This window comes from Nerophis ophidion, linkage group LG27 (assembly GCF_033978795.1).
Source record: "Nerophis ophidion isolate RoL-2023_Sa linkage group LG27, RoL_Noph_v1.0, whole genome shotgun sequence".
NCBI lineage: Eukaryota > Metazoa > Chordata > Actinopteri > Syngnathiformes > Syngnathidae > Nerophis > Nerophis ophidion.
In genome coordinates this window covers 17,460,528-17,487,358 of record NC_084637.1, presented here as the reverse complement: position 1 = coordinate 17,487,358, position 26,831 = coordinate 17,460,528, and the positions used below count along the sequence as shown (strand labels likewise).

The 26,831-nt window shown below is 45.5% G+C and overlaps 5 non-coding genes across 5 annotated transcripts; 4 read left to right on the top strand and 1 right to left on the bottom strand.

Moving 5' to 3' along the window:
- Positions 1–6,019: 6,019 nt before the first annotated feature.
- Positions 6,020–6,091, bottom strand: trnae-cuc (transfer RNA glutamic acid (anticodon CUC)). The gene has a single exon. It is a non-coding gene; the product is annotated as a tRNA-Glu (tRNA).
- A 1,033-nt stretch (positions 6,092–7,124) lies between these two features.
- On the top strand, positions 7,125–7,196 carry trnad-guc (transfer RNA aspartic acid (anticodon GUC)). The gene has a single exon. It is a non-coding gene; the product is annotated as a tRNA-Asp (tRNA).
- Positions 7,197–12,064: 4,868 nt separating this feature from the next.
- Positions 12,065–12,136, top strand: trnae-cuc (transfer RNA glutamic acid (anticodon CUC)). Its single transcript has one exon. It is a non-coding gene; the product is annotated as a tRNA-Glu (tRNA).
- A 7,827-nt stretch (positions 12,137–19,963) lies between these two features.
- On the top strand, positions 19,964–20,045 carry trnal-uag (transfer RNA leucine (anticodon UAG)). The gene has a single exon. It is a non-coding gene; the product is annotated as a tRNA-Leu (tRNA).
- Positions 20,046–22,288: 2,243 nt separating this feature from the next.
- Positions 22,289–22,370, top strand: trnal-uaa (transfer RNA leucine (anticodon UAA)). The gene has a single exon. It is a non-coding gene; the product is annotated as a tRNA-Leu (tRNA).
- Positions 22,371–26,831: the final 4,461 nt, after the last annotated feature.

Genomic DNA, 26,831 nt, shown 5'->3' with positions numbered 1-26,831 from the left:
GGACTTGATCTTGGAGCTGGACGTGGACTTGATCTTGGAGCTGGACGAGGTGGCCTCGCTGGAAGCTGCGGCTTAACCGGCCGAAAAACTGGAGGTGGGGGACGTGATGGTCGCTGTGGCTTGGAACCGCACCGGGCAGAACCAACCCACAATCTCCCAGCTCCAGCCCCCCCCTCAAGGAGTGGCTCCCAGACACTCCCACCGTGACATGGAATAGTCTTTTGGGTTGGGGGGAGGGCGGTGAGGAGGAGGGCAGAATCCTCCCCTTTGAATTGTCCAAATACTTCTTTATCCCCCACCTGGGGTTGTGTGGGCGGATAAAAGGAAACCTTTTGTGACTGGGGCAGGGCTTGAGTCTTGGGGGGAAAGGACAGTCCTGGTGAGCGTTTCTGTGAAAAAATGTTCTGGAAGTGTCTGATTCTGGCAAAAAAGTCCTTTGGTGCCGGCTGGTAGACAAAATTAACAGGAAAAAAAAATTCTTGGTCTATTACCTTAATGTCTGTCGCGGGGGAACTGAATGCCGGTGTCATTCTGTCAGGTTGGGGGGGGGGGGGGTCGCAGCTTGCTGCCGGGTCGTTCTCCCAGGAAGGCAGACAGACTACTCAAAACATGGCGTTCAGGTAAAAACATGATTTAATTTTAACTAACAGAAGGTACAAACAAAAAGCACTCGCTGCGGAGGCACAACTTGGGAAAAGAGACAAAACTAACACTTTAACAAACTATGAACATAATGCAAATAACACTTACTATGGTTGTACAAGAGTAGCAAGGACTTTGGCATGAAAAAACTGGCATGGACAAAGCATGAACAGAAACACAATGACACCAGGACGACCAACATAAAATGACAAGCTTAAATAGAGATGTGGTGATTGAACGCAGGTGTGAGACATGAAGGGTGAACTGATTGGTCGTCAAGGTGACAAAACAGAGTGAGAAAAAAAAGGAACTTAAAGAGTCCAAAGGTCAAACAGCACCTTGTATTCCTAAGCCGTCTCCCATCCAAGTACTAACCAGGCCAGACACTGCTTAGCTTCTAGAACCAGCACGGTCACACAAAATAATGATCAGACATGACATCTGTGGTTTTTACACAATTTGTACCTGGAAAGATACACACTTAAACACACACTAACAAACAAACAAACACTTTTGCAGTGATCTTACCACCAATGGCATACGCTGACAACATGACTAATTGGTCATAATTTGATAATGTCGTCTTTTAACAGTCATGCTGAGTTACTTTGTCAATTTTTTTTTTTTTTTTTTTTCGCAGGACAGTTTCTTGCAAAATGTCCTTCTCTGCCACAACGCCAACAAGCAGTAGGGTGTAACCGCTGCTGTTTTTGTTGTCTTCTATTTTGATTGAAATAGATTGTAATAGACCACATCAGATCTGCGTTTCGTTGTGTCCCTCTTTCCATTTTGAGAATTTGGAGTAATCCGTCGTCCCCTACCGGGCCGCTCTTTTAATGATTACTTTTGTCTTTGTTTTAAGATAGTGGTTTAATTTATTATTGTGGTACACGTCGATTCTACTTGAGATTGTTCCACAGTGGAGGTGTCTTGAATAATGCTTCCACAATAACCCACTATTTACTTGTCACAACTTTAATATGGATTGATAGCTTAGTGGCAATCACTCCCACACACAGTCACGTTCACACCTTTCACACTCCTTCTACTCTATTTTTTAGGTCCTGCGGACTCAGTCGTCCTATGGCTTTTTCTGTTTGAGAATTGTCGGTTTTTACGTGGACTCCGTGGTCCCTAATTTGGCTTATTTTCAATATTGAATCTTACAAAATTTTCATTCTTCTTTCTGATTCTTAGGCCTTTTTACCTGTTAGAGCCTAGGATTCACAGGGTTTGTTTTTGCGTCGTAACCCTTAGTCACACCCTTTGTCTATGTGTCGTAACCCTCGGTTACACGCTTTTTTTCTATGCGTCGCGACCCTCGGGTACACGTTTTTTTCTATGCGTCGCTTTTTTCTTTTTCTAGGCGTTGTAAGCCTCAGTCACATGCTATTTTTCCTTTGTAATTCAAATCGTACTTGATGAAATCTGCGTTCCTTCCTCTTGTCCTCAGTTTCCCGTCAGTCGTCCGATCGCAGCCCGGGGTGAGGAAAATCAGCTCCTCAAATGGGAGATATGGGTGCCATGGTCTTCTGATTTTACTCACCCGGCTGTAATCGTCAGACGTGTTGGAATCCGGCTCGAAGGACCAAGAAGATGTCAGGTTCAAACACTGATGACATCTATTAATCAGACAAGAAGCAAGGAACCAAGCAGACACAGAGTTAAATCGGGCTCATGAGGAGAACGCGGGCACTGCACACTTAGTCACAGTCTTGCCCCATGCTCTAAGGTCCAGTTTCCGCGTTCCTCTTTTTGGTTAGAGTTCCATAGTCAACATCACTTTATTGGGTCACATGTATTATGCAAAGCAGGTCCAGGACGCATAGTACGTGATGGAATGTGATTTCGCCTTGTCTCTGCTTCGTCTGCGTGTTGTCATCTTATCTTCGTCGAGATCCTTGAAGTCTCTGTCTCGCCTGCGTGCTGTCATCCCATCCCTGCTGAGGTCCCTGAAGTCATTGGCTACCAGCGGGCCAAAACAAAGATAACATCTGTGGCTGAGGCCACCCTTCAGACAAGAAGTTTTGTCCTTGCATAGAATAGAAAAAGTCCAACTTGAGCACAATAGTTGAGAACTAAAGCAACAAACTTTAAGCATACTAAAGTTAGTGTGATAATATATACATCATTATTCTAACAGTAGCCCGAATAGACATTACCGGGAAGTCTGAAGAGTGTGATCCCACGATAGTTGGAACACACCCTCCGGTCCCCCTTCTTAAAGAGAGGGACCACCACCACGGTCTGCCAATCCACAGGTACCGCCCCTGATGTCCACGCGATGCTGTAGAGTATTGTCAACCAAGACAGACCCACAGCATCCAGAGCCTTAAGGAACTCCGGACGGTCCTCATCCACCCCTGGGGCCATGCCTCTGAAAAGCTTTTTAACTACCTCAGCAACCTCAGCCCCAGAAATAGGAGAGCCCACCACAGATTCCCCAGGGACTGCTTACTCATAGGAAGACGTGTTGGTGGGATTGAGGAAGGCTTCAAAGTATTCCTTCCACCTAGCCACAACATCCGCAGTCGAGGTCAGCGGAACACCATCCGCACCATACACGGTGTTGATAGTGCACTGCTTCCCCTTCCTAAGGCGGCGGGTAATGGTCCAGAATCGCTTCGAAGCCGTCCGGAAGTCGTTTTCCATGGCTTCCCCGAGCTCCTCCCATGTCCGAGTTTTTGCCTCCACGACTGCTGAGGCTGCACTCCGCTTGGCCTGTCGGTACCTGTCCACTGCCTCCGGTGTCCTATGAGCCAAAAAGACCCGATAGGACTCCTTCAGCTTGACGGCATCCCTCACCGCTGGTGTCCACAAACGGGTTTTAGGATTACCGTCCTGACAGGCACCAACTACCTTGTGGTCACAGCTCCAATCAGCCGCCTCGACAATAGACTCAATGTCCAGCACCTCCCTCGTGACATGTTCAAAGGTCTTTCGGAGGTGGGAATTGAAAATTTCTGTGACAGGAGACTCTGCCAGACGTTCCCAGCAAACCCTCACAATGCGTTTGGGCCTGCCAGGTCTGTCCGGCATCCTCCCCCACAGTCGCAGCCAACTCGCCACCAGGTGGTGATCGGTAGAAAGCTCTGCCCCTCTCTTCACCCGAGTGTCCAAAACGTGAGGCCGCAAATCCGATGTCACAACCACAAAGTCGATGATGGAACTGCGGCCTAGGGTGTCCTGGTACCAAGTGCACATATGGACACCCTTATGTTTTAACATGGTGTTTGTTATGGACAAACTGTGACGAACACAAAAGTCCAATAACAAAACGTCACTTGGATTCAGATGCGGACGACCATTCTTCCCATAACGTCTCTCCAGGTTTAACTGTCTTTGCCAACATGAGCGTTGAAGTCCCCCAGCAAAACAAGGGAAACACACGAGGGAGCATTTTTCCAGTACTCCCTCGAGTGTACCCAAAAAGGGTTGGTACTCTGAACTGTTGTTTGGTGCGTAAGCACAAATAACAGTCAGGACCCGTTCCCCCACCCGAAGGTGGAGGGAGGCTACCCTTTCATCCACCGGGTTGAACTCCAACGTGCAGGCTTTGAGCCGGGAGGTTACGAGAATTGCCACCCCAGGCCGTCGCCTCTCACTGCCGGCAACGCCAGAGTGGAAGAGTGTCCAGCCCCTCTCGAGAGAAGTGGTTCCAGGGCCCTTGCTGTGCATCGAAGTGAGTCCGACTACATCCAGCCGGAATTTCTCTACTTCGCGCACTAGTTCAAGCTCCTTCCGCCCCAGTGAGGTGACGTTCCATGTCCCAAGAGCTAGCTTATATAGCTGAGGATCGGACCGCCAAGTGCCCTGCCTTCGGCTGCAGCCCAGCTCACTTCGCACATGACCTCTATGGCCCCTGCTATGGGTGGTGAGCCCATTGGAGGGGGACCCACGTTGCCTCTTTGTGCAGTGCCCGGCTGGGCTCCATGGGAACAGGCCCGGCCACCAGGCGCTCGACATTGTGCCCCGCCTCCGGGCCTGGCTCCAGAGGGGGGCCCCAGTGACCCGCGTCCGGGCGAGGGGAATCTGGGTCCTCGATATGTCTTCTTCATTAAGGTCTTGGAGCTACCAAGTATTGAATAATTAATCTTTCATCCTTAAAACTGTGGGAAAAGTAAGATTAAAAAGCCTTTGTAATCTCCATACGTACAAAATGATATAGGTTGATAGAACATGGCATATTTACACTGTCACTCATTTTGTGTTGTATTTGGACTGCTGTACACATCCTCATCCCTGTTTGTGTTCTTTTTGATCACATTCCTAGCGTTAATAACTCCAAAGCTAATGTTTTGGCCTGATTTCCACAAGTTTTCCAAAGCATTCCAAATGAGGACCAAGCTTGGTCTTACTGCTTTGGTCAGGAAAGATACAAGTGTGTTACAAGAATAGAAATGTCAGTGGTGGGATTTGAACCCACTGCTTCTGCGATATTGGAGCCTAAATCCAGCCCCTTAGACCACTCGGCCACACAACTGTCACATAAATATTTTAGAGAAACAATATATCGGCATTATGAGACGGCAAACGTATGACATGGCATCGCTGTGGTTGTGGTGTGGCAGGGATAACCCTGGATCGTTGGTTGTGCTTTAGAAAACACAGGACATCACAGTCCTCTTTAGTATAAAGGACAGTATCTCTGCCTGTCTTGCAGAAGACCAGGGTTCGATTCCCTGATGGGGAGATTGTCTTGGTTCCTCTTATTTTCATCAGTTAACATATTGTTCAACCTTGAGAAGTGACCACAGTATCCCTCTCTGAAAATTATAATGCGTGGACCTGGAGATACTGCACAGTCCTACAGATATGGTAGTACTTTACTACCGTTTGAGCATTCTTCGAAATCAGGATGCATAGCAAGTTTTCAAAAAGGAAAAATTGTGTATTAGAGTCAGTGACTCATATTCAGTATTGCGCATTAAGCTGAAACCAAGAATATATGTAAAAGATTAGAAGCCATTTGAACATATTTTTACTGACAAATTTGTCGACATTTAATCTTTTTAAGTCCACAGTGTCGGTTCCTCTACTCTTGGAAGTCCAATTCTGCGGAAGAAACAAACGCCTCTACTTTGGGGTGCCTTAGTACTATTTGACAAGGACAAAGTTTTTTTGTCTCAGAAAACAAGCAAGTTTCTCACCAACAAAACATAAGGGATGGTCTTTCAATCCACGCCTCCATAAAGCTAGGATTACAAATACAGTTAGCAGAGTGGCGCAGCGGAAGCGTGCTGAAGAACAGTTGAACAAATTTCTGGTTAACTTTTTTGAAAATGTCAATGTTAATGATTTTCATGCATTGAACAAAATTATGCGAATTGTAGACATAAATTACAAATTGACTGCTCCCAGACTGGTTAGATAAAGTTTCCCTGACCGGGAATCGAACCCTGGCCGCGGCGGTGAGAGCGCCGAATCCTAGCCACTAGACCACCAGGGAGCTGACAATCAATCTAGACACTTTCCTCCTGGCTTCTTTTTTGACGGATGCACGAAGCACCCACACCATGTCAGTTGTAAAAAGTCTGAAATGTGGTTTGCAAAGGTCATTGTTTGTATTCTTTGAGCGGGAACTTTTGTGTCTTAGGAAACTGCTGCAGGAATATGGACTTGGAAAAAGTATACAACTCTATATAGCGAACCGACATTCTTTTCTCATGTCCTCTATTGAGTCCTTGCTGTAGTCAGTGTTGAGGGTGAGTTTGGAGTTTCTACACAATGTCACCCGAAAGGCTATTTCCCTCCTGCAAGTCACTCCGTGCCGACCAGCGATACATGCTATCACTGTGGTGTGATCCGAATACAGGAAAAAATACAACTGGTCTGGGTGTCTAAGGTAGGGGCGCAGATCTTCAAACGACAGGTTGACAAAAAAATACATGTCCACCTTTTAGCCATACCAAGTCAATGAAACAAAACTGTCCTTTGGTTAATTGAATAATTGATCCTTCATCCTTAAAACTGTGTGGGAAAACTCAGACCAATAGCTTTTGTAATCTGCATACGTACAAAATGATATAGGTTGATAGAACATTGCATATTTACACGGTCACTCATTTTGTGTTGTATTTGGACTGCTGCACACATCCTCACTCCTAGTTTGTTCTTTTTGATGACATTCTTAGCGTAAAGAATTCCAAAGCTAATGTTTTGGCCTGATTTCCACAAGTTTTCCAAAACATTCCAAATGAGGACCAAGATTGGTCTTACTGTTTTGGTCAGGAATGATACAAATGTGTTACAAGAATAGAAATGGCAGTGGTGGGATGTGAACCCACGCCTCCTGAGAGACTGGAGCCTAAATCCAGCACCTTAGACCACCCGGCCACACAACCGTCATATAGATGATTTAGAGAATCAATTTATCTGCATTATGAGACGGCAAACGTATGACATGGCACTGCTGTGGTTGTGGCGTGGCAGGGATAAGCCTGGATCGTTGGTTGTTCTTTAAAAAACCGTGGTTAGTGCAGTCCTTGTTAGTATAGTGGACAGTATGTCCGCCTGTCACGCGGAAGACCAGGGTTCGATTCCCTGACGGGGAGATTGTGTTGGTTCCTCTTATTTTCATCAGTTAACATATTGTTCAGCTTTGAGCAGTGACCATAGTTTCCATCCCATCCATCCATTTTCTACCGCTTATTCCCTTTGGGGTCGCGGGCGGCGCTGGTGCTTATCTCAGTTACAATAGGGCGGAAATCTGTGTACACACTGGACAAGTCACCACCTGATCTCAGGGCCGACCATAGTTTCATCGCTGAAAATTGTGATGCGTGGAGCTGGAGATACTGCACAGTCCTACAGATATGGTAGTACTTTACTACCGTTTGAGCATTCCTAGAAATCAGGATACATAACAAGTTTTCGAAACGGAAAAATTGTGTATTAGAGTCAGTGACCAAGAATATATGTAAAATAATATATGTAAAAGATTAGAAGGCATTTGAATGTATTTTTACTGACAAATTTGTCAGCATTTAATCTTTTAAAGTGCACAGTGTCGGTACCTTTACTGTTGGAAGTCCAGTTTTGCGGAAAAAACAAACACCTCTACTTTGGGGTGCCTTAGTACTATTTGACAAGGACAAATCCTTCTTGTCTCAGAAAACAAGCAAGTTTCACACCAGGAAAACATAAGCGATGGTATTTTAATCCACGCCCCCATTAAGGTAGGCTTGCCAATAGAGTTAACAGAGTGGCGCAGCGGAAGCTTGTTGGGTCCATAACCCAAAGGTTGATAGATGAAAACTATCCTCTGCTGGCTTGCGTGTTTTATGTGGAAGATATCCGCTAGGTTCAACTTACACTCTTCGTTTTTAAGACCCATTGTTCAGACTTCCACGCTGAAGAAAAGTTGAACAAATTTCCAGTTACCTTTTTTGAAAATGTCAATGTTAATGACTTGCAACCCCTTCACCCCTGCCCTGGTTGTGTTCTTTTTGATCACATTCCTAGTGTAAAGAACTCCAAAGTTAATGCTTTGGCCTGATTTCCACAAGTTTTCCAAAGCATTCCAATTGAGGACCAAGCTCGGTATTACTGCTTTGATCAGGAAAGATACAAGTGTTTTGCAATAATAGAAATGGCAGCGGTGGGATTTGAACCCACACCTCCTGAGAGACTCGAGCTTAAATCCAGCACCTTAGACCACTCGGCCACACAATCGTCACATAGGTCTTTTAGATAATCAATTTATCAGCTTTATGGGACGGCAAACATATGACATGGCACCGCTGTGGTTACTGCGTGGCAGGGATAAGCCTGGATCGTTGGTTTGTCTTTAGAAAACACAGGACAGCACAATCCTCGTTAGTATAGTGGACAGTATCTCCGCCTGTCACGCGAAATTCCAGGTTTCGCTTCCCTGATGGGGAGATTGTTTTGGTTCCTCTTATTTTCATCACTTAACATATTGTTCAACCTTAAGCAGTGACCACAGTATCCCTGTCTGAAAATTGTAATGCGTGGACATGGAGATACAGCACAGTCCTACAGATATGGTAGTACTTAACTACCGTTTGAGCATTCCTCGAAATCAGGATGCATAACAAGTTTTCAAAAAGGAAAAATGTTGTATTAGTCAGTGACTCAAATTCAGTATTGCGGAATAAGTTAAAACCAAGAATATATGTAAAAGATTAGAAGGCATCCGAACGTATTTTTATAGAAAACTTTGTCGGCATTTAATCTTTTTAAGGCCAGTTCTGCCGGAGAAACAAACGCCTCTACTTTGGGGTGCCTTAGTACTATTTGACAAGGACAAATTCTTTTCGTCTCACAAGACAAGCAAGTTTCTCACCAGGAAAACATAAGGGATGGTCTTTCAATCCACGACTCCATAAAGATAGGACTGCAAATACAGTTAGCAGAGTGGCGCAGCGGAGGTGTGCTGGACTCATAACCCAGAGGTCGATAGATCAAAACTATCCTCTGCTATCTTGCGTGTTTTATGTGAAAGATATCCGCTAGGTTCCACTTACACTCTTCGGTTTCACGACATAATAAGAACACCCATTGTTCAGACTTCCACGCTGAAGAACAGTTGAACAAATTTCCCGTTACCTTTTTTGAAAATGTCAATGTTAACAATTTGCATCCAATGACCATAAACATGAGAATTGTGGACATAAATTAAAAATTGACTGTTCCCAGACTGGTTTGACAGTGCTTCCCTGACCGGGAAACGAGCCCAAGCTGCGGCTGTGAGAGCACTGAATCCTAGCCACTAGACCACCAGAGAGCTGACAACCTACCTAGACTCTTGCCTCCTGGCTGCTTTTTTGACGGATGCAGAAAGCACCCATACCATGTCAGTTGTACAAAGTCTGAAATGTGGTTTGCAAAGGTCATTGGTTGAAGTCTTTGAGCGGGAACTTTTGTGTCTTATTAAACTGCTGCAGGAATATGGACTTGGACGTGGAAAACGCATACAACTCTAACAAGAGTGAACAGAGGTTATTTTCTTATGTCCTCTATTGACTCCTTGGTGTAGTCCGTGTTGAGGGTGAGGTTGGTGTTGCCACACAATGTCACCAGAAAGGCTATTTCCCTCCTGCAAGTCGCTCCGTGCCGACCGGAGGTGGGTAGTAACGCGCTACATTTACTCCGTTACATCTACTTGAGTAACTTTTGGGAAAAATTGTAATTCTAAGAGTAGTTTTAATGCAACACTAATAACAAAGTTGTATACTTTTTCCACATCCATGTCCATATTCCTGCAGCAGTTTCCCAAGACACAAAAGTTCCCGCTAAAAGACTTCAACCAATGACCTTTGCAAACCACATTTCAGACTTTGTACAAATGGCATGGTATGGGTGCTTTCTGCATCCGTCAAAAAAGCAGCCAGGAGGAAAGTGCCTAGGGGAGTTATTAGCTCCCTGGTGGACTAGTGGCTAGGATTCGGCGCTTTCACCGCCGCAGCCCGGGTTCGATTCCCGGTCAGGGAAGCGCTGTCTACTCAGTCTGGGAGCGCTAAATTTGTAATTTATGGCCACAATTCTCATGGTCATGCTCATTGTTTGCAAGTCATTAACATTGACATTTTCAAAAAAGGTAACAGGCAATTTGTTCAACTGTTCTTCAGCGTGGAAGTCTGAACAATGGGTGTTTGTGCAGCCCTTTTTGGCACTTGTGATTTAGGGCTATATAAGTAAACATTGATTGATTGATTGATTTTATCATGTCGTGAAACCGAAGAATATAAGTGGAACCTAGCGGATATCTTCCGCATAAAACACGCAAGCTAGAAGAGGATAGTTTCAAACTATCAACCTCTGGATTATGGGCCCAGTGGGCTTCCACTGCGCCACTCTGCTAACTGTATGCAGTCCTAGCTTTATGGAAGCGTGGATTGAAATACCATCGCTTATGTTTTCCTGGTTAGAAACTTGCTTGTTTTCTGAGATAAAAAGAATTTGTCCTTGTCAAATAGTACTAAGGCACCCCAAAGTACAGGCGTTTGTTTCTTCCGCAGAACTGGACTTCCAACAGTTGAGGTATCGACAAATTTGTCAGTAAAAATACATTCAAATGCCTTCTACTATTTTACATATATGCTTGATTTCAACTTAATCCGCAATACTGAATTTGAGTCACTGACTCTAATACACAATGTTTCCTTTTTGAAAACCTGTTATGCATCGTGATTTCGAGGAATGCTCAAACGGTAGTAAAGTACTACCATATCTGTAGGACTGTGCAGTATCTCCAGGTCCACGCATCACAATTTTCAGAGAGGAATACTGTGGTTACTAATCAAGGTTGAACAATATGTTAACTGATGAAAATAAGAGGAACCAAGAAAAACTCCTCATCAGAGAATCAAATCCTAATCTTCCACGTGACAGGCAGAGTTACTGTCCACTATACTAACAAGGACTGCTCTAACCACGGTTTTTTAAAGAACAACCAACGATCCAGGCTTATCCTTGCCACGCCACAACCACAGCGGTGCCATGTCATACGTTTGCCGTCTCATAATGCCGATAAATTGATTCCCTAAATCATCTATAAGACGGTTGTGTGGCCGGGTGGTCTAAGGTGCTGAATTTAGGCTCCAGTCTCTCAGGAGGCGTGGGTTCACATCCCACCACTGTCATTTCTATTCTTGTAACACATTTGTATCATTCCTGACCAAAACAGTAAGACCAATCTTGGTCCTCATTTGGAATGTTTTGGAAAACTTGTGGAAATCAGGCCAAAACATTAGCTTTGGAATTCTTTACGCTAGGAATGTCATCAAAAATAACAAAGTAGGAGTGAGGATTTGTGCAGCAGTCCAAATACAACACAAAATGAGTGACCGTGTAAATATGCAATGTTCTATCAACCTATATCATTTTGTACGTATGCAGATTACAAAAGCTATTGGTCTGAGTTTTCCCACACAGTTTTAAGGATGAAGGATCAATTATTCAATTAAGCAAAGGACAATTTTGTTTCATTGACTTGGTATGGCTAAAAGGTGGACATGTATGCTTTTGTCAACCTGTCGTTTGAAGATCTGCGCCCCTACCTTAGACACCCAGACCAGTTGTATTTTTCCCTGTATTCGGATCACACCACAGTGATAGCATGTATCGCTGGTCGGCACGGAGTGACTTGCAGGAGGGAAATAGCCTTTCGGGTGACATTGTGTAGAAACTCTAAACTCACCCTCAACACTGACTACAGCAAAGACTCAATAGAGGACATGAGAAAAGAATGTCGGTTCGCTATTGTTAGAGTTGTATACTTTTTCCAAGTCCATATTCCTGAAGCAGTTTCCTAAGACACAAAAGTTCCCGCTCAAAGAATACAAACAATGACTTTTGCAAACCACATTTCAGACTTTTTACAACTGACATGGTGTGGGTGCTTCGTGCATCCGTCAAAAAAGCAGCCAGGAGGAAAGTGTCTAGTTTGATTGTCAGCTCCCTGGTGGTCTAGTGGCTGGGATTCGGCGCTCTCACCGCCGCGGCCCGGGTTCGATTCCCGGTCAGGAAAACTTTATCTAACCAGTCTGGGAGCAGTCAATTCGTAATTTATGTCTACAATTCGCATAATTTTGTTCAATGCATGAAAATCATTACCATTGACATTTTCAAAAAAGGTAACCAGAAATTTGTTCAACTGTTCTTCAGCACGCTTCCGCTGCGCCACTCTGCTAACTGTATTTGTAATCCTAGCTTTATGGAGGCGTGGATTGAAAGACCATCCCTTATGTTTTGTTGGTGAGAAACTTGCTTGTTTTCTGAGACAAAAAAACTTTGTCCTTGTCAAATAGTACTAAGGCACCCCAAAGTAGAGGCGTTTGTTTCTTCCGCAGAATTGGACTTCCAAGAGTAGAGGAACCGACACTGTGGACTTAAAAAGATTAAATGTCGACAAATTTGTCAGTAAAAATATGTTCAAATGGCTTCTAATCTTTTACATATATTCTTGGTTTCAGCTTAATGCGCAATACTGAATATGAGTCACTGACTCTAGTACACAATTTTTCCTTTTTGAAAACTTGTTATGCATCCTGATTTCGAAGAATGCGCAAACGGTAGTAAAGTACTACCATATCTGTAGGACTGTGCAGTATCTCCAGGTCCACACATTATAATTTTCAGAGAGGGATACTGTGGTCACTTCTCAAGGTTGAACAATATATTAACTGATGAAAATAAGAGGAACCAAGAAAATCTCCCCGTCAGGGAATCGAACCCTGGTCTTCTGCAAGACAGGCAGAGATACTGTCCTTTATACTAAAGAGGACTGTGATGTCCTGTGTTTTCTAAAGAACAACCAACGATCCAGGGTTATCCCTGCCACACCACAACCACAGCGATGCCATGTCATACGTTTGCCGTCTCATAATGCCGATATATTGTTTCTCTAAAATATTTATGTGACAGTTGTGTGGCCGAGTGGTCTAAGGGGCTGGATTTAGGCTCCAATATCGCAGAAGCAGTGGGTTCAAATCCCACCACTGACATTTCTATTCTTGTAACACACTTGTATCTTTCCTGACCAAAGCAGTAAGACCAAGCTTGGTCCTCATTTGGAATGCTTTGGAAAACTTGTGGAAATCAGGCCAAAACATTAGCTTTGGAGTTATTAACGCTAGGAATGTGATCAAAAAGAACACAAACAGGGATGAGGATGTGTACAGCAGTCCAAATACAACACAAAATGAGTGACAGTGTAAATATGCCATGTTCTATCAACCTATATCATGTTCTATCAACCTATACCATTTTGTACGTATGGAGATTACAAAGGCTTTTTAATCTTACTTTTCCCACAGTTTTAAGGATGAAAGATTAATTATTCAATATAGCAAAGGACAGTTTTGTTTCCATTACTTGGTAGCTCCAAGACCTTAATGAAGAAGACATATCGAGGACCCAGATTCCCCTCGCCCGGACGCGGGTCACTGGGGCCCCCCTCTGGAGCCAGGCCCGGAGGCGGGGCACAATGTCGAGCGCCTGGTGGCCGGGCCTGTTCCCATGGAGCCCAGCCGGGCACTGCACAAAGAGGCAACGTGGGTCCCCCTCCAATGGGCTCACCACCCATAGCAGGGGCCATAGAGGTCATGTGCGAAGTGAGCTGGGCTGCAGCCGAAGGCAGGGCACTTGGCGGTCCGATCCTCAGCTATATAAGCTAGCTCTTGGGACATGGAACGTCACCTCACTGGGGCGGAAGGAGCTTGAACTAGTGCGCGAAGTAGAGAAATTCCGGCTGGATGTAGTCGGACTCACTTCGATGCACAGCAAGGGCCCTGGAACCACTTCTCTCGAGAGGGGCTGGACACTCTTCCACTCTGGCGTTGCCGGCAGTGAGAGGCGACGGCCTGGGGTGGCAATTCTCGTAACCTCCCGGCTCAAAGCCTGCACGTTGGAGTTCAACCCGGTGGATGAAAGGGTAGCCTCCCTCCACCTTCGGGTGGGGAAACGGGTCCTGACTGTTATTTGTGCTTACGCACCAAACAACAGTTCAGAGTACCAACCCTTTTTGGGTACACTCGAGGGAGTACTGGAAAAATGCTCCCTCGTGTGTTTCCCTTGTTTTGCTGGGGGACTTCAACGCTCATGTTGGCAAAGACAGTTAAACCTGGAGAGACGTTATGGGAAGAATGGTCGTCCGCATCTGAATCCAAGTGACATTTTGTTATTGGACTTTTGTGTTCGTCACAGTTTGTCCATAACAAACACCATGTTAAAACATAAGGGTGTCCATATGTGCACTTGGTACCAGGACACCCTAGGCCGCAGTTCCATCATCGACTTTGTGGTTGTGACATCGGATTTGCGGCCTCACGTTTTGGACACTCGGGTGAAGAGAGGGGCAGAGCTTTCTACCGATCACCACCTGGTGGCGAGTTGGCTGCGACTGTGGGGGAGGATGCCGGACAGACCTGGCAGGCCCAAACGCATTGTGAGGGTTTGCTGGGAACGTCTGGCAGAGTCTCCTGTCACAGAAATTTTCAATTCCCACCTCCGAAAGACCTTTGAACATGTCACGAGGGAGGTGCTGGACATTGAGTCTATTGTCGAGGCGGCTGATTGGAGCTGTGACCACAAGGTAGTTGGTGCCTGTCAGGACGGTAATCCTAAAACCCGTTTGTGGACACCAGCGGTGAGGGATGCCGTCAAGCTGAAGGAGTCCTATCGGGTCTTTTTGGCTCATAGGACACCGGAGGCAGTGGACAGGTACCGACAGGCCAAGCGGAGTGCAGCCTCAGCAGTCGCGGAGGCAAAAACTCGGACATGGGAGGAGCTCGGGGAAGCCATGGAAAACGACATCCGGACGGCTTCGAAGCGATTCTGGACCATTATCCGCCGCCTTAGGAAGGGGAAGCAGTGCACTATCAACACCGTGTATGGTGCGGATGGTGTTCTGCTGACCTCGACTGCGGATGTTGTGACTAGGTGGAAGGAATACTTTGAAGCCTTCCTCAATCCCACCAACACGTCTTCCTATGAGTAAGCAGTCCCTGGGGAATCTGTGGTGGGCTCTCCTATTTCTGGGGCTGAGGTTGCTGAGGTAGTTAAAAAGCTTTTCAGAGGCATGGCCCCAGGGGTGGATGAGGACCGTCCGGAGTTCCTTAAGGCTCTGGATGCTGTGGGTCTGTCTTGGTTGACAAGACTCTACAGCATCGCGTGGACATCAGGGGCGGTACCTGTGGATTGGCAGACCGTGGTGGTGGTCCCTCTCTTTAAGAAGGGGGACCGGAGGGTGTGTTCCAACTATCGTGGGCTCACACTCTTCAGACTTCCCGGTAATGTCTATTCGGGCTACTGTTAGAATAATGATGTATATATTATCACACTAACTTTAGTATGCTTAAAGTTTGTTGCTTTAGTTCTCAACTAGTGTGCTCAAGTTGGACTTTTTCTATTCTATGCAAGGACAAAACTTCTTGTCTGAAGGGTGGCCTCAGCCACAGATGTTATCTTTGTTTTGGCCCGCTGGTAGCCAATGACTTCAGGGACCTCAGCAGGGATGGGATGACAGCACGCAGGCGGGACAGAGACTTCAAGGATCTCGACGAAGATAAGATGACAACACGCAGACGAAGCAGAGACAAGGCAAAATCACATTCCATCATGTACGAAGAGTCCTGGACCTGCTTTGCATAATACATGTGACCCAATAAAGTGATGTTGACTATGAAACTCTAACCAAAAAGAGGAACGTGGAAACTGGACCTTAGAGCATGGGGCAAGACTGTGACTAAGTGTGCAGTGACCGCGTTCTCCTCATGAGCCCTATTTAACTCTGTGTCTGCTTGGTTCCTTGCTTCTTGTCTGATTAATAGATGTCATCAGTGTTTGAACCTGACATCTTCTTGGTCCTTCGAGCCGGATTCCAACACGTCTGACGATTACAGCCGGGTGAGTAAAATCAGAAGACCATGGCACCCATATCTCCATTTGAGGAGCTGATTTTCTTCACCCCGGGCTGGGATCGGACGACTGACGGGAAACTGAGGACAAAAGGAAGGAACGCAGATTTCATTAAGTACGATTTGAATTACAAAGGAAAAATAGCATGTGACTGAGGCTTACAACGCCTAGAAAAAGAAAAAAGCGACGCATAGAAAAAAGCGTGTAACCGAGGGTCACGACGCATAGAAAAAAAAGCGTGTAACCGAGGGTTACGACGCATGGGAAAAGGTGTGTAACTAAGGGTTACGACACATAGACAAAGGGTGTGACTAAGGGTTACGACGCAAAAACAAACCCTGTGAATCCTAGGCTCTAACAGGTAAAAAGGCCTAAGAATCAGAAAGAAGAATGAAAATTCTGTAAGATTCAATATTGAAAATAAGCCAAATTAGGGACCACGGAGTCCACGTAAAAACCGACAATTCTCAAACAGAAAAGGCCATAGGACGACTGAGTCCACAGGACCTAAAAAATAGAGTAGAAGGAGTGTGAAAGGTGTGAACGTGACAGTGTGTGGGAGTGATTGCCACTAAGCTATCAATCCATATTAAAGTTGTGACAAGTAAATAGTGGGTTATTGTGGAAGCATTATTCAAGACACCTCCACTGTGGAACAATCTCAAGTACAATCGACGTGTACCACAATAATAAATTAAACCACTATCTTAAAACAAAGACAAAAGTAATTATTATAAGAGCGGCCCTGTAGGGGACGACGGATTACTCCAAATTCTCAAAATGGAAAGAGGGACACAAAGAAACGCAGATCTGATATGGTCTATTACAATCTATTTCAACCAAAATAGAAGACAACAACAACAGCAGCGGTTACACCCTACTGCTTGTTGGCGTTGTGGCAGAGAAGGACATTTTGCAAGAAACTGTCCTGCGAAAAAAAAAAAAAAAAAATGACATTTTGCAAGAAACTGTCCTGAGAAAAAAAAAAAAAAAAAATTAACAAAGTAACTCAGCATGACTGTTAAAAGACGACATTATCCAATTATGACCAATTAGTCATGTTGTCAGCGTATGCCATTGGTGGTAAGATCGCTGCAAAAGTGTTTGTTTGTTTTTTAGTGTGTGTTTAAGTGTGTATCTTTCCAGGTACAAATTGTGTAAAAACCACAGATGTCATGTCTGATCATTATTTTGTGTGACCGTGCTGGTTCTAGAAGCTAAGCAGTGTCTGGCCTGGTTAGTACTTGGATGGGAGACGGCTTAGGAATACAAGGTGCTGTTTGACCTTTGGACTCTTTAAGTTCCTTTTTTTTCTCACTCTGTTTTGTCACCTTGACGACCAATCAGTTCACCCTTCATGTCTCACACCTGCTTTCAATCACCACATCTCTATTTAAGCTTGTCATTTTATGTTGGTCGTCCTGGTGTCATTGTGTTTCTGTTCATGCTTTGTCCATGCCAGTTTTTTCATGCCAAAGTCCTTGTCCAACCATAGTCAGTGTTATTTGCATTATGTTCATAGTTTGTTAAAGTGTTAGTTTTGTCTCTTTTCCCAAGTTGTGCCTCCGCAGCGAGTGCTTTTTTTTTGTACCTTCTGTTAGTTAAAATTAAATCATGTTTTTACCTGAACGCCATGTTTTGAGTAGTCTGTCGGCCTTCCTGGGAGAACGACCCGGCAGCAAGCTGCGACCCCCCCCCCCCCAACCTGACAGAATGACACCGGCATTCAGTTCCCCCGCGACAGACATTAAGGTAATAGACCAAGAATTTTTTTTTTCCTGTTAATTTTGTCTACCAGCCGGCACCAAAGGACTTTTTTGCCAGAATCAGACACTTCCAGAACATTTTTTCACAGAAACGCTCACCAGGACTGTCCTTTCCCCCCAAGACTCAAGCCCTGCCCCAGTCACAATAGGTTTCCTTTTATCCGCCCACACAACCCCAGGTGGGGGACAAAGAAGTATTTGGACAATTCAAAGGGGAGGATTCTGCCCTCCTCCTCACCGCCCTCCCCCCACCCCAAAAGACTGTTCCATGTCACTGTGGGAGTGTCTGGGAGCCACTCCTTGAGGGGGGGGGGGGGGGGGGGGGGGGGCTGGGGCTGGGAGATTGTGGGTTGGTTCTGCCCGGTGCGGTTCCAAGCCACAGCGACCATCACGTCCTCCACCTCCAGTTTTTCGGCCGATTAAGCCGCAGCTTCCAGCGAGGCCACCTCGTCCAGCTCCAACATCAAGTCCACGTCCAGCTCCAAGATCAAGTCCACGTCCAACTCCAAGATCAAGTCCACGTCCAGCTCCAAGATCAAGTCCACGTCCAGCTCCAAGATCAAGTCCATGTCCAGCTCCAAGATCAAGTCCACGTCCAGCTCCAAGATCAAGTCCACGTCCAGCTCCAAGATCAAGTCCACGTCCAGCTCCAAGATCAAGTCCACGTCCAGCTCCAAGATCAAGTCCACGTTCAGCTCCAAGATCAAGTCCACGTCCAGCTCCAAGATCAAGTCCACGTCCAGCTCCAAGATCAAGTCCACGTCCAGCTCCAAGATCAAGTCCACGTCCAGCTCCAAGATCAAGTCCACGTCCAGCTCCAAGACCAAGTCCACGCCCAGCTCCAAGTCCACGCCCAGCTCCAAGTCCACGCCCAGCTCCAAGTCCACGCCCAGCTCCAAGACCAAGTCCACGCCCAGCTCCAAGACCAAGTCCACGCCCAGCTCCAAGACCAAGTCCACGCCCAGCTCCAAGACCAAGTCCACGCCCAGCTCCAAGACCAAGTCCACGCCCAGCTCCAAGACCAAGTCCACGCCCAGCTCCAAGACCAAGTCCACGCCCAGCTCCAAGACCAAGTCCACGCCCAGCTCCAAGACCAAGTCCACGCCCAGCTCCAAGACCAAGTCCACGTCCACGCCCAGCTCCAAGACCAAGTCCACGTCCACGTCCAGCTCCAAGACCAAGTCCACGTCCACGTCCAGCTCCACGTCCACGTCCAGCTCCAAGTCCACGTCCAGCTCCACGTCGCCAAGCGCCGCCAGTGGCAGCTCCACGTCGCCAAGCGCCGCCAGTGGCAGCTCCACGTCGCCAAGCGCCGCCAGTGGCAGCTCCACGTCGCCAAGCGCCGCCAGTGGCAGCTCCACGTCGCCAAGCGCCGCCAGTGGCAGCTCCACGTCGCCAAGCGCCGCCAGTGGCAGCTCCACGTCGCCAAGCGCCGCCAGTGGCAGCTCCACGTCGACCGCCAGGCCCAGGCCCACGTCGACCGCCAGGCCCAGGCCCACGTCGACCGCCAGGCCCAGGCCCACGTCGACCGCCAGGCCCAGGCCCAAGTCGACCGCCAGGCCCACGCCGACCGCCAAGCCCAAGTCCACGCCAAGCGCCAACGCTGTCGCCACGCCGAGCTTCATCGCCTGCCACGACGACGACGCGTCCGCCTCCTTGTCGGCCATGGATGTGGCTGCTACGTGGGCGTCCACCACGCCAGGGATGCTGACATCCTTGTCGGCCACGGTTGTGGCCACTACGTGGTTGTCCGCCACGCCTGCCTCGTCGGCCACAGTTGTGGTCTCAACATGGTCGTCCGCCACGCCAAAGGAGTCGGCCACGGATATGGCCGTTCCCGGGTTGCCCACCTCGGCCCTCCACGCGTATATTTCCTGACTGAAGCAGTAAGACCAAGCTTGGTCCTCATTTGGAATGCTTTGGAAAACTTGTGGAAATCAGGCCAAAACATTTAGTTTTGGAGTTCTTTACGCTAGGAATGTGATCAAAAAGAACAAAACCAGGTGGATATACTGTCCACTATACTAACGAGGACTGCGCTATCCTGCGTTTTCTAAACAACAACCAACGATCGAGGCGTATCTCTGCCACGCCACAACCACAGCGGTGCCATGTCATACGTTTGCCGTCTCATAATGCCGATAAATTGATCCTTACACCTTATGAAGGAAGGTAGTGTGGCTGAGTGGTCTAAGGCGCTGGACTTAGGCTACAGTCTCTCAGGACGCGTGGGTTCAAATCCCACCACTGCCATTTCTATTTCTGTAATGCACTTGTATCTTTCCTGACTAAAACAGTAAGACCAAACTTGATTCTCATTTGGAAAACCTGTGGAAATCAGGCCTTAACATTAGTTTTGGAGTTCTTTACGTTAGGAATGTGATCAAAAAGAACACAACAAGGGCAGGGGTGAGGATGTGTGCAGCAGTCCAAATACAACACAAAATGAGTGACAGTGTAAATATGCCGTGTTCTATCAACCTATGTCATTTTGTACGTATGCAGATTACAAAGGCTTTTGGTCTGACTTTTCCCACACAGTTTTAAGGATGAAGGATCAATTATTCAATAAAGCAAAGGAAAGTTTTGTTTCATTGACTTGGTATGGCTAAAAGGTGGACATGTATGTTTTTGTCAACCTGTCGTTTGAAGATCTGCGCCCCTACCTTAGGCACTCAAGTCAGTTGTATTTTTTCCTGTATTCGGATCACACCACAGTGATAGCATGTATCGCTGGTCGGCACGGAGCGACTTGCAGAGGGAAATAGCCTTTCTGGTGACAATGTGTGGAAACTCCAACCTCACCCTACACCAAGGAGACAATAGAGGACATGAGAAAAGAACCTCTGTTTGCTCTTGTTAGAGTTGTATACTTTTTCCACGTCCATATTCCTGCAGCAGTTCCCTAAGACACAAAAGTTCTCGCTCAAAGACTCCAACCAATGACCTTTGCAGACCACATTTCAGACATTGTAAAACTGTCATGGTATGGGTGCTTCGTGGATCCGTCAAAAAAGCAGCCAGGAAGAAAGTGTCTAGGTCGATTGTCAGCTCCCTGGTGGTCTAGTGGATAGGATTCAGCGCTCTCATCGCCGCGGCCCGGGTTGGATTCCCGGTCAGGGAAGCACTGTCTAACCAGTCTGGGAGCAGTCAAATTGTGCTTTATGTCCACAATTCTTATGTTTATGCTCATTAGATGCAAATCATTAACATTGACATTTTCAAAAAAGGTAACCGGGAATTTGTTCAACTGTTCTTCAGCGTGGAAATCTGAACAATGGGTGTTCTTATCATGTCATGAAACTAAAGAGTGTAAGTGGAACCGAGCGGAAATCTTTCACATAAAACACGCAAGATAGCAGAGGATAGTTTCGATCTATCGGCCTCTGGGTTATGGGCCCAGCACGCTCCCGCTGCGCCACTCTGCTAACTCTATTTGCAGTCCTAGCTTTATGAAGGGGTTGATTGAAATACCATCGCTTATGTTTTCCTGGTTAGATACTTGTTTGTTTCCTGAGACAAAAAGGATTTGTCCTTGTCGATTACTACTAAGGCACCCCAAAGTAGAGGCGTTTGTTTCTTCCGCAGAACTGGACTTCCAACTGTTCTTCAGCATGGAAGTCTGAACAATGGGTGTTCTTATCATGTTGTGAAACCAAAGAGTGTAAGTGGAACCGAGCGGAAATCTTTCACATAAAACACACAGGATAGCAGAGGATAGTTTCGATCTATCAACCTCTGGGTTATGGGCCCAGCACGCTCCCGCTGCCCCACTCGGCAACTCTATTTGCATTCCTAGCTTTATGAAGGGGTGGATTGAAATACCATCGCTTATGTTTTCCTGGTGAGAAACTTGTTTGTTTCCTGAGACAAAAAGGATTTGTCCTTGTCAATTACTACTAAGGCACCCCAAAGTAGAGGCGTTTGTTTCTTCCACAGAACTGGACTTCCAACAGTAGAGGACTTAAAAAGATTAAATGCCGACAAATTTGACAGCAAAAATACGTTCAAATGCCTTCTAATGTTTTACATACATTCTTGGTTTCAACTTAATCCGTAATACTGAATTTGAGTCACTGACTCTAATACACAATTTTTCCTTTTTGAAGACTTGTTATGCATCCTGATTTCGAGGAATGCTCAAACGGTAGTAAAGTACTACCATATCTGTAGGACTGTGCAGTATCTCCAGGTCCACGCATCACAATTTTCAGAGAGGAATACTGTGGTCACTGCTCAAAGTTGAACAATATGTTAACTGATGAAAACAAGGGGATACAAAACAATCTCCCCGTCAGGGAATCGAAACCTGGTCTTCCGCGTGACAGGCTGAGATACCGTCAACTATAAAAATGAGAACTGTGCCTCATGCGTTTTCTAAAGAACAACCAACGATCCAGGCTTATCCCTGCCACGCCACAACCACAGCAGTGCCATGTCATACGTTTGCCATCTGATAATGCAGATATATTGATTCTCTAAAACATCAACAGAACGGCTGTGTGGCCGAGTGGTCTAAGGCACTGGATTTAAGCTCCAGTCTCTCAGGAGGCGTGGGTTCTAATCCCACCACTACCATTCCTCTTTTTGTAACACACTTGTATCTTTCCTGACCAAAGCAGTAAGACCAAGCTTGGTCCTCATTTGGAATGCTTTGAAAAATGTGTGGAAATCAGGCCAAAACATTAGCTTTGAAGTTCTTTACGCTAGGAATGTAATCAAAAAGAACACAACCAGGGCAGGGGTGAGGATGTGTGCAGCAGTCCAAATACAACACAGAATGAGTCACAGTTTAAATATTCCATGTTCAATAAACCTATGTCATTTTGTACGTATGCAGATTACAAAGGCTTTTGGTCTGACTTTTCCCACACAGTTTTAAGGATCAAGGAATTAGGACAGTGGTGTTTCATTGACTTGGTTTGGCTAAAAGGTGGACCTGTATGTTTTTGTCAACCTGTCGTTTGAAGATCTGTGCTCCTACCTTAGACACTCAGGCCAGTTGTATTTTTTCCTGTATTCGGATCACACCACAGTGATAGCATGTGTCGCTGGTCTGCACGGAGCGACTTGCAGGAGGGAAATGTGTGGAAATTCCAGCCTCACCCTCAACGCGGACTACACCAAGGAGTCAATAGAGGACATGAGAAAAGAACCTCTGTTCGCTCTTGTTAGAGTTGTATACTTTTTCCACGTCCATATTCCTGCAGCAGTTCCCTAAGACACAAAAGTTCTTGCTGAAAGACTTCAACCAATGACCTTTGCAAACCACATTTCAGACTTTGTACAACTGACATGGTATGGGTGCTCCGTGCATATGTCAAAAAAGCAGCCAGATGGCAAATGTCTGGGTAGGTAGTCAGCTCCCTGGTGGTCTAGTGGCTAGGATTCGGCGCTTTCACCGCCGTGGCCTGGGTTCGATTCATGGTCAGGGAAGCACTGTCTACTCAGTCTGGGAGCAGTAAATTTGTAATTTATGGCCACAATTCTCTTGTTCATGCTCATTGTTTGCAAGTCATTAACATTGATTGATTGATTGATTGATTGATACTTTTATTAGTAGATTGCACAGTACAGTACATATTCCGTACAATTGACCACTAAATGGTAACACCCGAATAAGTTTTTCAACTTGTTTAAGTCGGGGTCCACGTTAATCAATTCATGGTACAAATATATACTATCAACATAATACAGTCATCACACAAGTTAATCATCATAGTATGTACATTGAATTATTTACATTATTTACAATCCGGGGGTGGGATGAGGAGCTTTGGTTGATATCAGAACTTCAGTCATCAACAATTGCATCAACAGAGAAATGTGGACATTGAAACAGTGTAGGTCTTACAGTAGGATATGTACAGCCAGCAGAGAACATAGTGAGTTCAGATAGCATAAGAACAAGTATATACATTAGAAGTACATTTGAGTTGTTTATAATCCGGGGAGATGGGATGTGAATGGAGGAGGGTATTAGTAAAGTGTTGAAGTTGCCTGGAGGTGTTGACATTTTCAAAAAAGGTAACAGGCAATTTGTTCAACTGTTTTTCAGCGTGGAAGTCTGAACAATGGGTGTTTGTGCAGCCCTTTGTGGCACTAGTGATTTAGGGCTATAAAAGTAAACATTGATTGATTGATTGATTTTATCATGTCGTGAAACCGAAGAATATAAGTGGAACCTAGCGGATATCTTCCGCATAAAACAGGCGAGGTAGAAGAGGATAGTTTCGAACTATCGACCTCTGGATTATGTGCCCAGCACGCTTCCACTACGCCACTCTGCTAACTATATTTGCAGTCCTAGCTTTATGGAGGCGTGGATTGAAATACCATCGCTTATGTTTTCCTGGTTAGAAACTTGCTTGTTTTCTGAGATGAAAATAATTTGTCCTTGTCAAATAGTACTAAGGCACCCCAAAGTACAGGCGTTTGTTTCTTCCGCAGAACTGGACTTCCAACAGTTGAGGTATCGACAAATGTGTCAGTAAAAATACATTCAAATGCCTTCTAATATTTTACATATATTCTTGGTTTCAACTTAATCCGCAATACTGGATTTGAGTCACTGACTCTAATACACAATGTTTCCTTTTTTAAAACTTGTTATGCATCGTGATTTCGAGGAATGCTTAAACGGTAGTGAAGTATTACTATATCTGCAGGACTGTGCATATCTCCAGGTCCACGCATCACAATTTTCAGAGAGGGATACTGTGGTCACTGCTCAAGGTTGAACAATATGTTAACTGATGAAAATAAGAGGAACCAAGAAAAACTCCCCATCAGAGAATCAAATCCTAATCTTCCACGTGACAGGCAGAGATACTGTCCACTATACTAACAAGGACTGCACTAACCACTGTTTTTTAAAGAACAACCAACGATCCAGGCTTATCCCTGAAGCTTCCGGAAGGAGAGACACGGAACTCCAAACATTCGGAGTGAATTTGGCGGCGGCGAGAGTGTCTAAATCTGTTTTGGCGGTTGAGCATAAGCTGTTTTGTGACTGGATCGAGATGGAAGGGGATAGTGACGGGATGTATGAGGATAGTATGGTAATGGATAGGACTAGAGGGGAGAGAAGAAAGAAGGGGAGAGGAGGGAGGGAAGGAAAGTCAAGTGCTAAAAGAGTGCATGAAGACGATGAAGAGGTTGATAAGAGGAAAAGGGTTATGGTGGATGAATATAAGATAATTTATACATTTAAATCAAACCAAGATATGAATGACATTAGTTTGATGACACTGGTTAAGGGATTAAAGAAGGACATTGGAGAGGTGGAGATACTGAAGGTGCTCAGGGACGGACGGCTGTTGATTAAATGCAAAAATGGAGAGCAAAAGAACAAAGCAATGCAATTGCAAAAACTGCGCAAAAAAATAATAAAGGAAAAAATCGAAGTGGGAGAACGAAAGGGGGCAAGAGGAGTCGTGACAGGAATCCCAAGAGGAGAAAATTTAGATGATTTGAAAAGAGAAATAAAAGGAGGAACTGTCACTATGATGAAAAGAATGATGGCATTTAGGAACGGTGAAAAGACTGAGAGCAATTTGCAGAGGAGGTCCTACCAGAGAGAATCATGATTGGGTATTTAAGCTTCTATGTTAGAGCTTACGTGCCACCCCCAGTACGTTGTTTCAAGTGCCAACGCTATGGTCACATAGCTAGTGTGTGTCATGCTAAGATGAGATGTGGAAGGTGTGGAGGAGCGCATGAATATGGACAATGTGGAGAAAATGAACAGGTCAAGTGTTGTAATTGTGGCGGGAATCACACAGCAGCGTATGGGGGCTGCATCATAACAAAACAGGCAACAGAAGTACAGCAAATCAGAGTTGAAAGAAATATTACATACGCAGAGGCAGTTAAAATAAGAAATCAAGAAAGTGCAGACCAGGACAGACCTTTAATAGAGCCCAAATACTTTGGGAATGGTGCCATTACCGAGGGCAGTAGGTCAGCAAGAGTTGTCGTTGTGGCCGTATTAATGTTGCGGCTGCTATAGCAGTTATTATTATTATTAGTTTGACGAACATGCGTCTGAACCTCGAATTTTATAAGGTAATGATCGGACAATACTTTAGTATACGGGAGTATCGTAACTTTGGAGACGGTGATACCCCTGACAAGCACTAGGTCTATCGTATTACCGTTGCGATGCGTGGGTTCATTTATTATTTGTGTGAGACCACAGCTATCAACTACAGTCTGGAGCGCTACGCACGGTGGGTCCGATGGGGTATTCATATGGATATTAAAGTCCCCCATTATGATTATATTATCGGCGTGTGTCACTAGATCAGCAACAAACTCTGAGAATTCATTGATAAAGTCCGAATAGGGCCCTGGGGGTGGTAGATAACAGCCAGGTGTAGAGGCAGCGGTGTGACAGACTTCATAGTAAGCACCTCAAACAATTTATATTTATTATTTATGTTAGGACTAAGGTTAAAGTTTTCGTTGTATATTAGTGCGACCCCCCCACCCCTTTTAAGCGGACGGGCAATATGCGCATGTGTAAAGTTAGGAGGACATGCCTCATTTAGCGCAAAAAAGTCGTTTGGTTTAAGCCAGGTTTTGCTGAGACCGATGACGTTAAGATTGTTGTCTCTGATAATATAATTAACTAATAACGTTTTGGGAGACAATGATCTTATGTTTAAAAAACCTATATTATAGGTAGTGGACTGTTTTAGGGAGTTTTTGATCAAATTATCCGTAGTAGCAATATTAATAATGTTGTGTTTATTATGCCCAGTGCATTTAGTATAGTTACGACCATATCTAGGAATTGATACGACAGGAATTTTCCGATTGTTTGATTGTTGCTTTGATAAACTGCACGCATCATGGTTAGCCACCTCAGTAACGGGGATTTTCCGATTGTTTGTTTGTTGCTTTGATAAACTGCACACATCATGGTTAGCCACCTCAGTAACGGGGATTTTCCGATTGTTTGTTTGTTGCTTTGATAAACTGCACGCATCATGGTTAGCCACCTCAGTAACGGAGGAGAGATCAACTCTCAGCAGT